General features: G+C 40.0%; 1 protein-coding gene across 5 annotated transcripts in view; it reads left to right on the top strand.

Moving 5' to 3' along the window:
• LOC145518654 (uncharacterized) overlaps positions 1 to 12648 on the top strand; it is a 112075-nt gene that overhangs the window by 55099 nt on the left and 44328 nt on the right. The window lies entirely within an intron of this gene.

Here is a 12648-nt window from a genome sequence, read left to right as displayed (position 1 = left end):
CTTTGTCTGTTATTCCAGAATTGTTTGTCAAAAGATGGCAGCATAAAACCCTAGATCTGCCATCTTCTGAATTAGTATTGTTTAGGAGTATTGTTTAGGAACACAAAAGTGTTCAAGTCTCAACTCTACAACTTATTGTTTGACCTCGGGCAAAATGTTTAACTTCTTTGAAACTACTTCTTCACCAATATTGTGTGGGGGTTGTTGCTGTTCAGTCACTCAGTCGTGTCCGACTTTGTGATCCCACGGACTGCAGCACGCCAGACTTCCCTGTCCTTCACCAACTCCCGGAGCTTGCTCAAATTCAGGTCCATCGAGTCAGTGATGCCATCCAACCAGCTTATCCTCTGTCGTCCCCTTCTCCTCCTACCTTCAGTCTTTCCCAGCATCAGGGTCTTTTCCAATGAGTCAGTTCTTCGCAACAGGTGGCCAAAGTATTGGAGTTTCAGCTTCAGAATCAGTACTTCAATGAATATTCAGGACTGATCTCCTTTAGGATGGACTGGTTGGATCTCCTTGCAGTCCAAGGGACTCTCAAGAGTCTTCTCCAACACCACAGTTCAAAAGCATCAATTCTTCGATGCTCAGCTTTCTTTATAGTCCAACTCTCACATTCATACGTGACTACTGGAAAAACCATAGCTTTGACTATATGGACCTCTGTCAGCAAAGTAATGTCTCTGCTTTTTAATAAGTGTGGGGGTTAAAGTTTGCCTAACTAGTTCTTCTTTTTCCTTTAACAAATACGTTTTATTTTTTAATATTTATTTATTTTATTTTTGGCTGTGCTGTGTCTTAGTTGTGGCACACAGATCTTTGTTGACACATGCCAAGTTCTTTCTAGTTGAGTTGTGGGTCACGAGTTTAGTTTTCCTGCAGCAGGTGGGGTGTCAGTTCTCTGATCAGGGATCGAACCCACATCTCCTGTATTGGAAGGTGGATTCTTAACCACTGGATCACCAGGGAAGTCCCTGTCTAACTAATTCTAATCGTTTAAAACTATGATTAGTTAATGTGTCTCAACTCCTATACTTAACATTACTTAAAGTGCCAGTCAGCATCACTTTTACAAGGGAGAAATTTTTCTCAAGATTTACAGGGAAATCTCCTGTTCTCAGAGGGGGCAGTGAATAGTTTGAATTATGGGATAGTTTTTCAGAAATGCCATTTTTATTACTTTCAAACGGGCACAGTAAATATGCTAGGCTAACAAAATGTTGCCAGGGTGTTTTGCCAAATATAGATCTTTGTGTGAATGTATCAGAATGATAGGTAATTAACTTTTATTGTTGATACATCAGTGTGAGCTCTGAAAATGTTTAAAAACTGTTTATTCCCTTAAGTGGTTTCACAAGTACCTTTGTCTCTAGACTCTTCTTTATATGATATCCTGTGTAAAATTCGGTGCAAAGATAAAACTGAAATAGTATTTTTCTCTACTACCAGACCTTAAAGATGAGTGTTTACGATGTTTGGAATGATGAAGAGTTGGTATTTTCAAGATTTTGCTGGATGCATTTTTCTTAAGCTTTTCTAGCTTTTATGTATTTATTGGGTTTGCTGGATCTTCACTGTTGTGTGCAGGCTTTCTCTAGTTGTGGCGAGCAGGGAGGTACTTGTCATTGACGTGCGTGGGCTTCTCATTGCAGTAGCTTCTCTTGTTGCAGAGCACAGGCTCTAGGCTTCCTGGACCAGGATCGAACCCGTGTTCCCTGCACTGGCTGGCTGATTCTTATCCACTGGACCACCAGAGAATTCCTGGATGCATATTTATTAATCATTATGAAGCTCTAGAATCCTGGAATCTTTGCAAGATTTCTCTTCATATCTATGCCATTGATTCAGAAGTTTTGCTTCCTTGTTTGGTTCAGCTTGAAGTTTTAGCTTAACTTGAAAACTCCAAGAGGTTCTTTGGAGTTGAATCTCTTTTACTCAGTGAGTCACCGACCACCCTCTGCTCTCCAGATTCTATCTATCTGTGTAGTTACTAGAACCTTCGTTCCTATTTTCTTATCCTATGGGTGCATGCTCGGCTGCTCAGTCATGTCTGACTCTTTTGTGACCCAATGGTCTGCAGCCCGCTAGGCTCCTCTGTCCATGGGATTTTCCAAGCAAGAATACTGGAGTAAGTTGCCAGAGGATCTTCCAGACCCAGGGAATGAACTTGTGTCTCTTGCTGTCTCCTGCATTGGCAGGTGGCTTTTTTTTTTTTTTTTTTAACCACCAGTGCTTCCTGGAAATCCCATTTGTTGAATTCCTACCATGAGTAAACTGTAGAGGACTGAACAAAGATGAATAAGACACAGCCCTGCTTTTAGGGGCTTGTTCACAACCTAGTAGAGGAGGCTAATTCCTTTATAATTATATTTCTATTTTCTAGGAGAACTGATTTTTCCTCTGTCCTTGGGCTTCCGCATCTACCACATTCTGCAGAAAGAAGCTATCACCTTTTCTGCAGTGGTGACAACAAAAGGCACACTTTTCATTAGGCTTAAACTATGCCAAGAGAGACATGACCTCAAGACAATATTACTTGGCTTAATTGCAGCTTCCATAAAGCAAACAATTTACTAAATTACTGGAAACTACAAAATAGTCTAGTGATATAATGAAAATCCCAGAACAAGTGCATAGGGATAAAGAATAATGGGATTTTTTTCATTTTGTTTTGAAACAAGAAGTTAAACTCAGTTGTTGGTAGTGGGTTGGAGGGAAGGGATAAGGAGAATTCTGGCTCAAAGTGGCATCAAGTGATAGCTCACATGAAGGAAGAAAAAAATGAGCTAGGGTGTCTTGACTACCTTCCATGAAGACAGGATCTATGCTGATCTTGCCATATAACTTCACTGCTTTCAGTATTATGAGAAAGAGGAAGCTCACACTTTTATGACCCATTGCTTTCTTTACCTGTTGACAGAGAAGCAAAGCCAGGTATGCCATCTGGGTAGTGTGACCTCAAGGCCAAGATGGCTTACAATGGTTCTTCTCCTGGTTGGTGACAACCAAAGCTCCCACCATTAGTGCTTGCAGGTAGGTGCTTTCTGGAGATATTTACTCCATAGATGGATTAAGACATTTTTACCTAGAAGATTAATGTGTTGGGTAGCTTACATATAGCACAGCTTTACTTATCTAGTGCTTGTGGTCAGTTGCTAAGTTGTGTCTGACTCTTTGCAACCCCATGGACTGTAACCTGCCAGGCTCCTCTGTCCATGGGATTTCCCAGGCAAGAATAATGGAGCCTCAATAATAAAGCATCAATTCTTCTGCAATCAGCTTTCTTTATAGTCCAACTCTCACATCCATACATGACTACTGAAAAAATTGTTATGTTCTAATCCTGTATTGTACTTGGGGAGAATTTATTGCATACTAAGGTTGAGATCCAGGCTCCCCACCCAAAAGCCTTCCCAAACCTTCTTCACCTTCGGAGTCATCTTCCCAAGTCTGCATATGTGGCCCCTGGAATATGTCCAGCCTTGCTCGGAGCTAGGCAGCAAACATCTACTAAGGGCAGAGGCTTGGATTTTTAATATAACAACACAGCCAATTTACAGGAGTAATATGATTTTCTAAATCGTTGGAATTAGCTAGTCAAGCCTGAGAGTTACAATTGTTCAGAGGCTCAGAAGCCCTAATAACATCTGGCAAACTCCAGCTGGGGCAGAAGGAAACAAAGCAAAAAAAACCACACCATACACAACAAGCAAATAAACAAAAAACAAACCCAAGGCACCATCATCTATTTTTATTATGACATCCTTAGGGTCACCATGTCAAGGCATGAAAGGAAATTAAAAGGAAGCATCTGAGAGGATACTGCTTACAAGGATTCTTTACTTAGAGCTTGTTAATTTTCACAGTACAGTTGCCCTGGGTTGTGAATTAAAGAAACAGATGAAAAAAATATCGCGCCTTTTACTGTACTGGAGGCCCCATGTATACTCCTGTGCCTTTTGATGAGAAACATTAAACATTTTTAATTTAGTACATCAATTTGAAAATCTAATTTTTTTTTAATGCTTTGTAGCGGCAGACGTGTTCACGGTGCTGTCACGACCATCGAAGAATTATGAGAAACTTGAACCGCAAAAAGTAAATTAGAAAAATCTCATTTCAGTTACTCTAAAAAGAGGGGAAATTAGATTTTGATTAAAATCACTCACACATACAATTTTAGGTAAACTAATTTAGCAAGACTGACTATATCATTTTTTTTCCTGCCAGTATGTCCTTTTAATACTGGTAGTGAGGTATTTGTACCCATAATCTTTCTCACAACCAAAGGATGAAAAAAGGAACTCTAATAAAGTGGTCTCTTGACCACTGTGTACGAGGTCTGGTAGGGAGAGATTAAAGTAGTGTATTTGTCAATACAATAGACAGAAACTGGGAATGGATTAAGACTCCTTATACAGTCTTTTTAGCTGGCCCTTCGCTTTGGCTTTTCAACTTTTTTTTTGATTTCAACTTGGGAATTTTTACTTTAAGGAATGATGTGTCAGCTAACGTAAGAATTAATTGCATCGTTAGTGCTGCATAATGTAGTCTATGGCCAGAGGCCCCAGTCTGGGTTAGACGAATACTGCCGCCTCCAAGGTGAGACTAGAGAACAGTAACTCACGGTTCTCATTAATTACAGGCAGACCCGGGTCCTCTCCAAAGACATTGCCAGGTTGAAGTGAAACGATGCACATGGATGTGTTTCGTAAACTGTAAAGTGCTGCTGAAGACTGTGGTGTCGGTATTGTTCTGAGGTCTACGTTTGGATGACTACCCTGTGGTGTGTGAGCTTGGCTGTCTGAAATCCCAGCCTAGAAGCTAGGTTCTAAGGGGGTAAAAGATTGATAGAGCATGTTAGTTATTAAGCATCTCATACCAAATCTCATTTTGAAAATTGCATTGTTAATGAATTAGAAACTTTTAAATTAAGGCTGAGGGGTGAATTATTAACTCTGGAAGAACAGGAATGGCATGGCTGGTCTACAGAAGATAGTGTCCAAAACCCACCTCCTTCCCAACTAAGCAAGAGATGTGCAGATGCAGGCTTCCTTGAATTTGCCAATGAGACGTAATGAGACCTCCATGACATTAATGGGTGTGAGAGCCTTTGAAAATGGCAACCTAATGTAAAGAGAAAATACCACTTAAAAAGAAATACAAACTCTATGAGAATTCCCTGGCGGTCCAGTGATTAGGCCTCTGTGATCTCACTGCTGAGGGCCTGGATTCAACCCCTGGTCGGGGAAAAAGATCCCATAAGCCACGTGGTGTGGCCAAAAGAGAAAAAAACAACAAACTCCAGAATAACAGTTCAGTGTTAGCAGAGGGACAAGGAGGGCAGAAAGAGAAGTTTTTATTCACCAATCCCTTTATGGCCTCTGTCTCCCAATCCTGGTATTCCAAAGGAATAAAATTGAATCAGGATGTGGAAGAGCCGAGAAATAAATTAGAAAAAGTTAATTAAACTATGGGGTTAGAGTGATAAGGACATCAATAGTGGTTCGTCATTTGTAACAATTGGACCACTCTGATGGGGCACGTTGACGGTGAAGGAGCCTGTGCATACGCAGGGAGCAGAGGGAACACAGGAAATCTTTGTACCTTCCACTCAGTCTTCCATGAACCTAAAACTGCTTTAAAAAGTAAAGTCTAAGGGCTTCCCTGGTGGTCCAGTGCTTAAGAATCTGCCTGCCAATGCATCACAACTAGAGAGTAGCTCCTGCTCACCTCAACTAACACAGCCAAAAATAAATAAAATGAATTTTAAAAAGTAAAATCTATTAAAGCAAAACACCTAAGATAAGCACGAATGGATAAATTTGAGGTTACCAGAAGAGGTTGTAATGAATATACAATTTGAAACTAAAAGAAAATTTTTTTTTTAGTTTGTTTCTTATTAGGACTTAGAGTGATATGAAAAGCATGCCCTTGGCGTTAGATACAATCATCTGAATCCTAACTCTGCTATTAACAAACTCTATGACTTTGGGCAAATTAATCTAAGTTTCAGTAATCCCAAATATAAAATGTATACTATATCCACCCCAATACTGATTTCATGGCATTATTGACAAGATTAAATGACCTACATATGTGAGAAATGTGTTATGTTGGACTTTATAAGTTCTTAGTTAATGGTGGTAGTGGTGGTTTTGTTGTATTAATATTATAAACTTTGTAGTGGTTAGGAAAAAAATGTACTGCTATGTGGTATCATGTGCCATTTGTTGTTAATAGTTTGCAAAGTACTTTATAGATTAAGAGATGCTTTGAACATCATTTTTTAATATTCACAACAGATCTGTCAGAGAGATATTACTGCCTTTTGTTGCAGAGATGAGAGGTTGTTTCCTTATACAGTTGACTTGCTTAAGATTATATAGTTAGTGTTTATGCTAGAGAGAAAATAAAAATAATACTCTGAATTTTGAGGAAAAACAACTGAAATAAAAAGATGTAGGAATTCAATGACAAAAAACAAAAATGAAAAATGGATGGTAGAGTTCAGGAAGGGACTGAAAACAACCAATAACATTTTATCAGAATGAAGGGCCATGTTAGAAGCAGTAAGTAGAACAGATGGAGTCTGAGGTATGGAGAAGATGCTTGAAAAAAATCATATAAAATCAAATGGGGGAAGAACCAAGATATAAAAATGATTCTGTTGCTGAAAGCTCAGCTTCTCTGTACACTGGTGCCAAATGAAATCTCAGAGACAGAGTTTTGGGTGAAGTAGAAAAGGATAGCTTTATTGCTTTGCCAGACAAAGAGAGACACAGTGGGCTTCTGCCCTCAAAAACTGTGTGTCCCAACCTGGGAGTATTTGATGAAGGCTTTATAACAGTGGTCTAAACTGGCATGCTGCAGTCCATGTGGTCGCAAAGAGTCAGACAAAGACTGAGCACTGAACTAACTAACTAACTAACTAAAGACAGGGTCTCTGACGAGATTAGGGTGTGATCAGGGCTTGCACTCCCTTACTCTCATCTCAGATAATCTGTTGGTCCCCAATCTTGATGAGTTTCTCTGGTGAGTGACTTCTGGAACTTATAGTTGAGAGACTAGGCTCCCAGACCCTTCCTTGTATGGGAAAAACCCATTCAAGGCAATCCTATGAAGACCTGAAAGTAGGAAGCTAGCCACATATCTAGCAGTTAGAAATGATGTCTATTTCTCAGGATCCTGCTCTCTGGTTGTAGGCAGGCTTGGCTGGTCAGTCTACGGTAATCTTGTTACTCTGATGTGATGCACCGGATGGATGGATTTCACTCCATCCAATTTTAGGGTGGTGTGAGTAATAAGAAGAATGTCATAGGATCCCTTCCGTTTCTTTTTATGCTGCTGCTTAGGTCCTTGCTCTTTTCATAGTTTCAACAGCACCTGGTCTCCTGCTTTGAAGGAATGCAAGAGAGCTTTCAGGTGAGGAGGGGGCCTGTAGAACATAAACTCATTCATAGCAGTTAGCGATTGACCAATGTGTTGTACACCTGTTTATTTTCTTCCTGCATGAGAAATGTTGGTCTCCTGTACATAATTTCATAAGGGCTCAATCCTAGCCCACTTCTAGGGGCCACCAGTATATTGTCAAGACCTTGTCCCATGTTAGATGAGTTTCCAGGCATAGCTCGGAGAGAGGTTTCTTCAGGGTATAATTCATCTTCTTAGTTGTTTCTGCAGATTGGGGTCTCTGTGATGACTGAAGTGTCCCTTTGCTACCTAAAGCTTTATTTGCTGTTTGTGTTATTTCTGCAATGAAAGCAGATCCATTGTTGGCTCTGAATAGTAGAAGGAAGGCCTGTATATAGGAATGTCCCTAGGAGTTTTTGTAACTTCCACTGCTTTTTTCCTTCTGGCTGGAAAGGCCTCCACTCAACCTTGATCCAGGTGTAATCTTCTTAAATCTTTAGCCAAAATCTCTTTGAAGAGGGCAGGGGAAGTTTTAAATCCTGGTGGGATCCTTGAGTCTGACAAAGCTCAGAAAATTCAAGTTCACAGCAATACAGGTCTGAAATCACATCCACAGTGGCCACCTAGTTTTACCTTAGTAACTCCATTTTGGCTTTCAAATACATTCCCCTCCCCACTGTCAAAGCAGATCCACAAGGCATGTGTGAAAGGCCACAAAATAGGCTGCTTTTAAAAGTTAAACCGTGTATAGGCCATAGTGACTTCCTCATACCTCAATACACGTAGTTTTTTCTCTCTGTCATTTCCCCTTTTGCTTCCAAGTCTTTCAATAGAAGACACTGATGATCAAAATGTCTATCCCTTGGTGCTGGGTTGATTTAGCTCTCTGCCCCAGGTGTAGATCATGTCCCTTGGTGCTAGGCCTCCTTTATATTTGCCTGGTTAATCCAGGCTGGGTGAAAACTGATCAGGTATGTTGAACAAGCTCAGAAGTATGTGAATGAGGAAATGTTTTGTAGGCCATACACTGTATCAGTTCAGGTCAGTTCAGTCACTCAGTCGTGTCCGACTCTGCAACCCCATGAATTGGAGCACGCCAGGCCTCTCTGTCCATCACCAACTCCTGGAGTCTACCCAAACCCATGTCCATCGAGTCAGTGATGCCATCCAATGATCTCATCCTCTGTCGTCCCCTTCTCCTCCTGCCCCCAGTCCTTCCCAGCATTAGGGTCTTTTCCAGTGAGTCAACTCTTTGCATGAGGTGGCCAAAGTATTGGAGTTTCAGCTTCAACATCAGACCTTCCAATGAACACCCAGGATTGATCTCCTTTAGGATGGATTTGATTGGATATCCTTGCAGTCCAAGGGACTCTTAAGAGTCTTCTCCAACACCACAGTTCAAAAGCATCAATTCTTCAGTGCTCAGCTTTCTTCACTGTCCAACTCTCACATCCATACATGACCACTGGAAAAACCATAGCCTTGACTAGATGGACTTTCTTTGGCAAAGTAATGTCTCTGCTTTTAAATATGCTATCTGGGTTGGCCATAACCTTCCTTCCAAGGAGTAAGCGTCTTTTAATTTCATGGCTGCAATCACCATCAGCAGTGATTTTGGAGCCCAAAAAAATAAAGTCTGACACTGTTTCCACTGTTTCCTCATCTATTTCCCATGAAGTGATGGGACTGGATGCCATGATCTTAGTTTTCTGAATGTTGAGCTTTAAGCCAACTTTTTCACTCTCCTCCTTCACCTTCATCAAGAGGCTCTTTAGTTCTTCTTCACTTTCTGCCATAAGGGTGGTGTCATCTGCATATCTGAGGTTATTGATATTTCTCCCAGCAATCTTGATTCTAGCTTGTGTTTCTTCCAGCCCAGGGTTTCTCATCATGTACTCTGCATATAAGTTAAATAAGCAGAGTGACAATATACAGCCTTGACGTACTCCTTTTCCTATTTGGAACCAGTCTGTTGTTCTATGTCCAGTTCTAACTGTTGCTTCCTGACCTGCATACAGGTTTCTCAAGAGACAGGTCAGATGGTCTGGTATTCCCATCTCTTTCAGAATTTTCCACAGTTTATTGTGATCCACACAGTCAAAGGCTTTGGCATAGTCAATAAAGCAGAAATAGATGTTTTTCTGGAACTCTCTTGCTTTTTCGATGATCCAGCTGATATTGGCAATTTGACCTCTGGTTCCTCTGCCTTTTCTAAAACCAGCTTGAACATCTGGAAGTTCATGATTCACGTATTGCTGAAGCCTGGCTTGGAGAATTTTGAGCATTACTTTACTAGCATGTGAGATGAGTGCAATTGTGCGGTAGTTTGAGCATTCTTTGGCATTGCCCTTCTTTGGGATTGGAACGAAAACTGACCTCTTCCAGTCCTGTGGCCACTGCTGAGTTTTCCAAATTTGCTGGCATATTGAGTGCAGCACTTTCACAGCATCATCTTTCAGGATTTGAAATAGCTCAACTGGAATTCCATCACCTCCACTAGCTTTGTTTGTAGTGATGCTTTCTAAGGCCCACTTGACTTCACATTCCAGGATATCTAGCTCTAGGTGAGTGATCACACCATTGTGATTATCTGGGTCGTGAAGATCTTTTTGTACAGTTCTTCTGTGTATTCTTGCCACCTCTTCTTAATATCTTCTGCTTCCATTAGGTCCATACCATTTCTGTCCTTTATTGAGCCCATCTTTGCATGAAACGTTCCTTTGCTATCTCTAATTTTCTTGAAGAGATCTCTAGTCTTTCCCAATCTGTTGTTTTCCTTTCTTTGCATTGATCACTGAGGAAGGCTTTCTTATCTCTCCTTGCTATTCTTTGGAACTCTGCATTCAGATGGGAATATCTTTCCTTTTCTCCTTTGCTTTTCACTTCTCTTCTCTTCCCAGCTATCTGTAAGGCCTACTCAGACAGCCGTTTTGCTTTTTTGCATTTCTTTTCCATGGGGATTGTCTTGATCCCTGTCTCCTGTACAATGTCACAAATCTCTGTCCATAGTTCATCAGGCAGTCTGTCTGTCAGATCTAGTCCCTTAAATCTATTTGTCACTTCTACTGTATACTCATAAGGGATTTCATCTAGGTCATACCTGAATGGACTAGTGATTTTCTCTACTTTCTTCAATTTAAGTCTGAATTTGGCAATAAGCAGTTCATGATCTGAGCCACAGTCTGCTCCCGGTCTTGTTTTTGCTGACTGTATAGAGTTTCTCCACCTTTGGCTGCAAAGAATATTATCAATCTGATTTCGATGTTGACCATCTGGTGATGTCTATGTGTAGAGTCTTCTCTTGTGTTGTTGGAAGAGGGTGTTTGCTATGACCAGTGTGTTCTCTTGGAAAAACTCTATTAGCCTTTGCCCTGCTTCATTCTGTACTCCAAGGCTAAATTTGCCTGTTACGCCAGGTGTTTCTTGACTTCCTACTTTTGCATTCCAGTCCCATATTATGAAAAGGACATCTGTTTTGGGTGTTAGTTCTAGATTTATGCCTAATTGTCACACAAGCATGATACATGTGCTTTTAGCAGTATACCTAAAGCAAGCAGCGATGCATCAAGAGTAATTACACTTTGATAACTTCACTAGGTAATTTTTCTCTTCTCCTAAACATACAGACTTTAATTAACAGATCAAGAATTTTACATCTATTGAAACAATCTTTTCCCCCATCTGCATTGAACATAGTCAAGACAAGACTTTTGTTTTCAAAGGAAGTCTGGTCCATTGACTGGATAGGCTCCTCCACAATGACTCTGGCATATCCAAAAGACCTCTTGGATCCCGGAAAGTTATACCTAAGGCCTATATCAGATTCTGTTTTGGTAGATTTCTCTTTTCTAGAAGTCCCCCAAACATCAAATTCCTGCACATGCCAGGAGAGAGTCTTTCCCATTCATCTGAAAAGGTTGCTCAGAACCCAAGCATCTACAACTTCTGGAGGGACCAGGCAGAGAGAAAAAACTATTTCAGTTTTACCTGGAGAGGTGTAATTTACCTAATTGCTCTAAGTAATAATTAGCGTGAGCAGGGGTTAGGCTTTCCCATATCTGGAAAACATGAATCAAAACCAGTAATAATTCAGATCAAAAAAAAAAAAGAAAAAACACAAAACCCCCAAACCCATAAACATTATAACTATATTCACCAGTTCACTTAGTAACCAATCCTTTGTTAACTTTTTATGAAGGCATCAGATTCTTCATTATTTTTTTTCATACCTAGCTCAGCAGTATGACATGAAATTTATCAGAGATCTGTGTTTATCAAAAGAGATCCTTCATATAAATCTTCTTGAAGATAAAGGATTTTTGCAAAGGCATCAGAGTAGAATAATTATAAATGACATAAAGACTTAAAAGGGTACAATTAAGCACCTGATTTCAGCGTAACTGGTAAATGAACTTGGTAACAATAATCAGAATTACATTTAATTTAACATGCCAAATAATCTTAGTTAAATACAGATCACTTAAAGGCAAAGGGACTCATAAGCTATTATCAGAAGCAGTATTCCAAGAAAACTTGAGTAGCTCACTCCCAACAAAAGCCATTTACACAAGCAGATTTAATCCAATCTTAGAAAATCCTGATCATACACAACTCTAAAAACATGTTTTCTTATGGAGAATATCTCAAAAAGGCATCTTTAGTTTTCCTCTCTGCCAAGGGGAAGCCAATATTCACTAATTAATGTTTCATATTTTGTTTGAAAATGACCTACCTATTTAATTAAACTTCTAAGATTTAACTTTAAAATTTTAAGTTACCAAGTAGCTGAGGAGAATACTCTTAAGTACACATTCCTAAAACAACTATTCCTAAAGACTTTTATTCCTATACACTTCCCTGGTGACTCAGACATAAAGAATCTGCCTTCGGGAGACCCAGGTTGGGTGGGGAAGATCCCCTGGAGGAGGAAATGGCAACCCACTCCAGTATTCTTGCCTGGAGAATCTCATGGACTGAGAAGCCTGGCAGGCTACAGTCCATGGAGTTGTGAAGAATCGGCAGGACTGAGTAACTAACACTTCACTTACCCAAAAGCTTTTGTCTCACTTGCATTGCTTCACCATTGGTGACTCTAAAGCCTTGTCTTTATCAATCAAGCTAACAAGCTTAAACCACCTTCCATAGCAGATATCAGTTCAATAGTGAATATATCCCAGGTCCTAAAATTTATCTTGGTCAATTTTCTATTCATTTAGGTTTATTTTTTAACCACTTACT

The sequence above is a fragment of the Giraffa tippelskirchi genome, chromosome 8, assembly GCF_054371585.1.
Source record: "Giraffa tippelskirchi isolate mGirTip1 chromosome 8, T2T-mGirTip1v1.2.pri, whole genome shotgun sequence".
In the NCBI taxonomy this organism is placed as follows: domain Eukaryota; kingdom Metazoa; phylum Chordata; class Mammalia; order Artiodactyla; family Giraffidae; genus Giraffa; species Giraffa tippelskirchi.
This window is presented reverse-complemented; position numbering and strand designations above follow the sequence as displayed.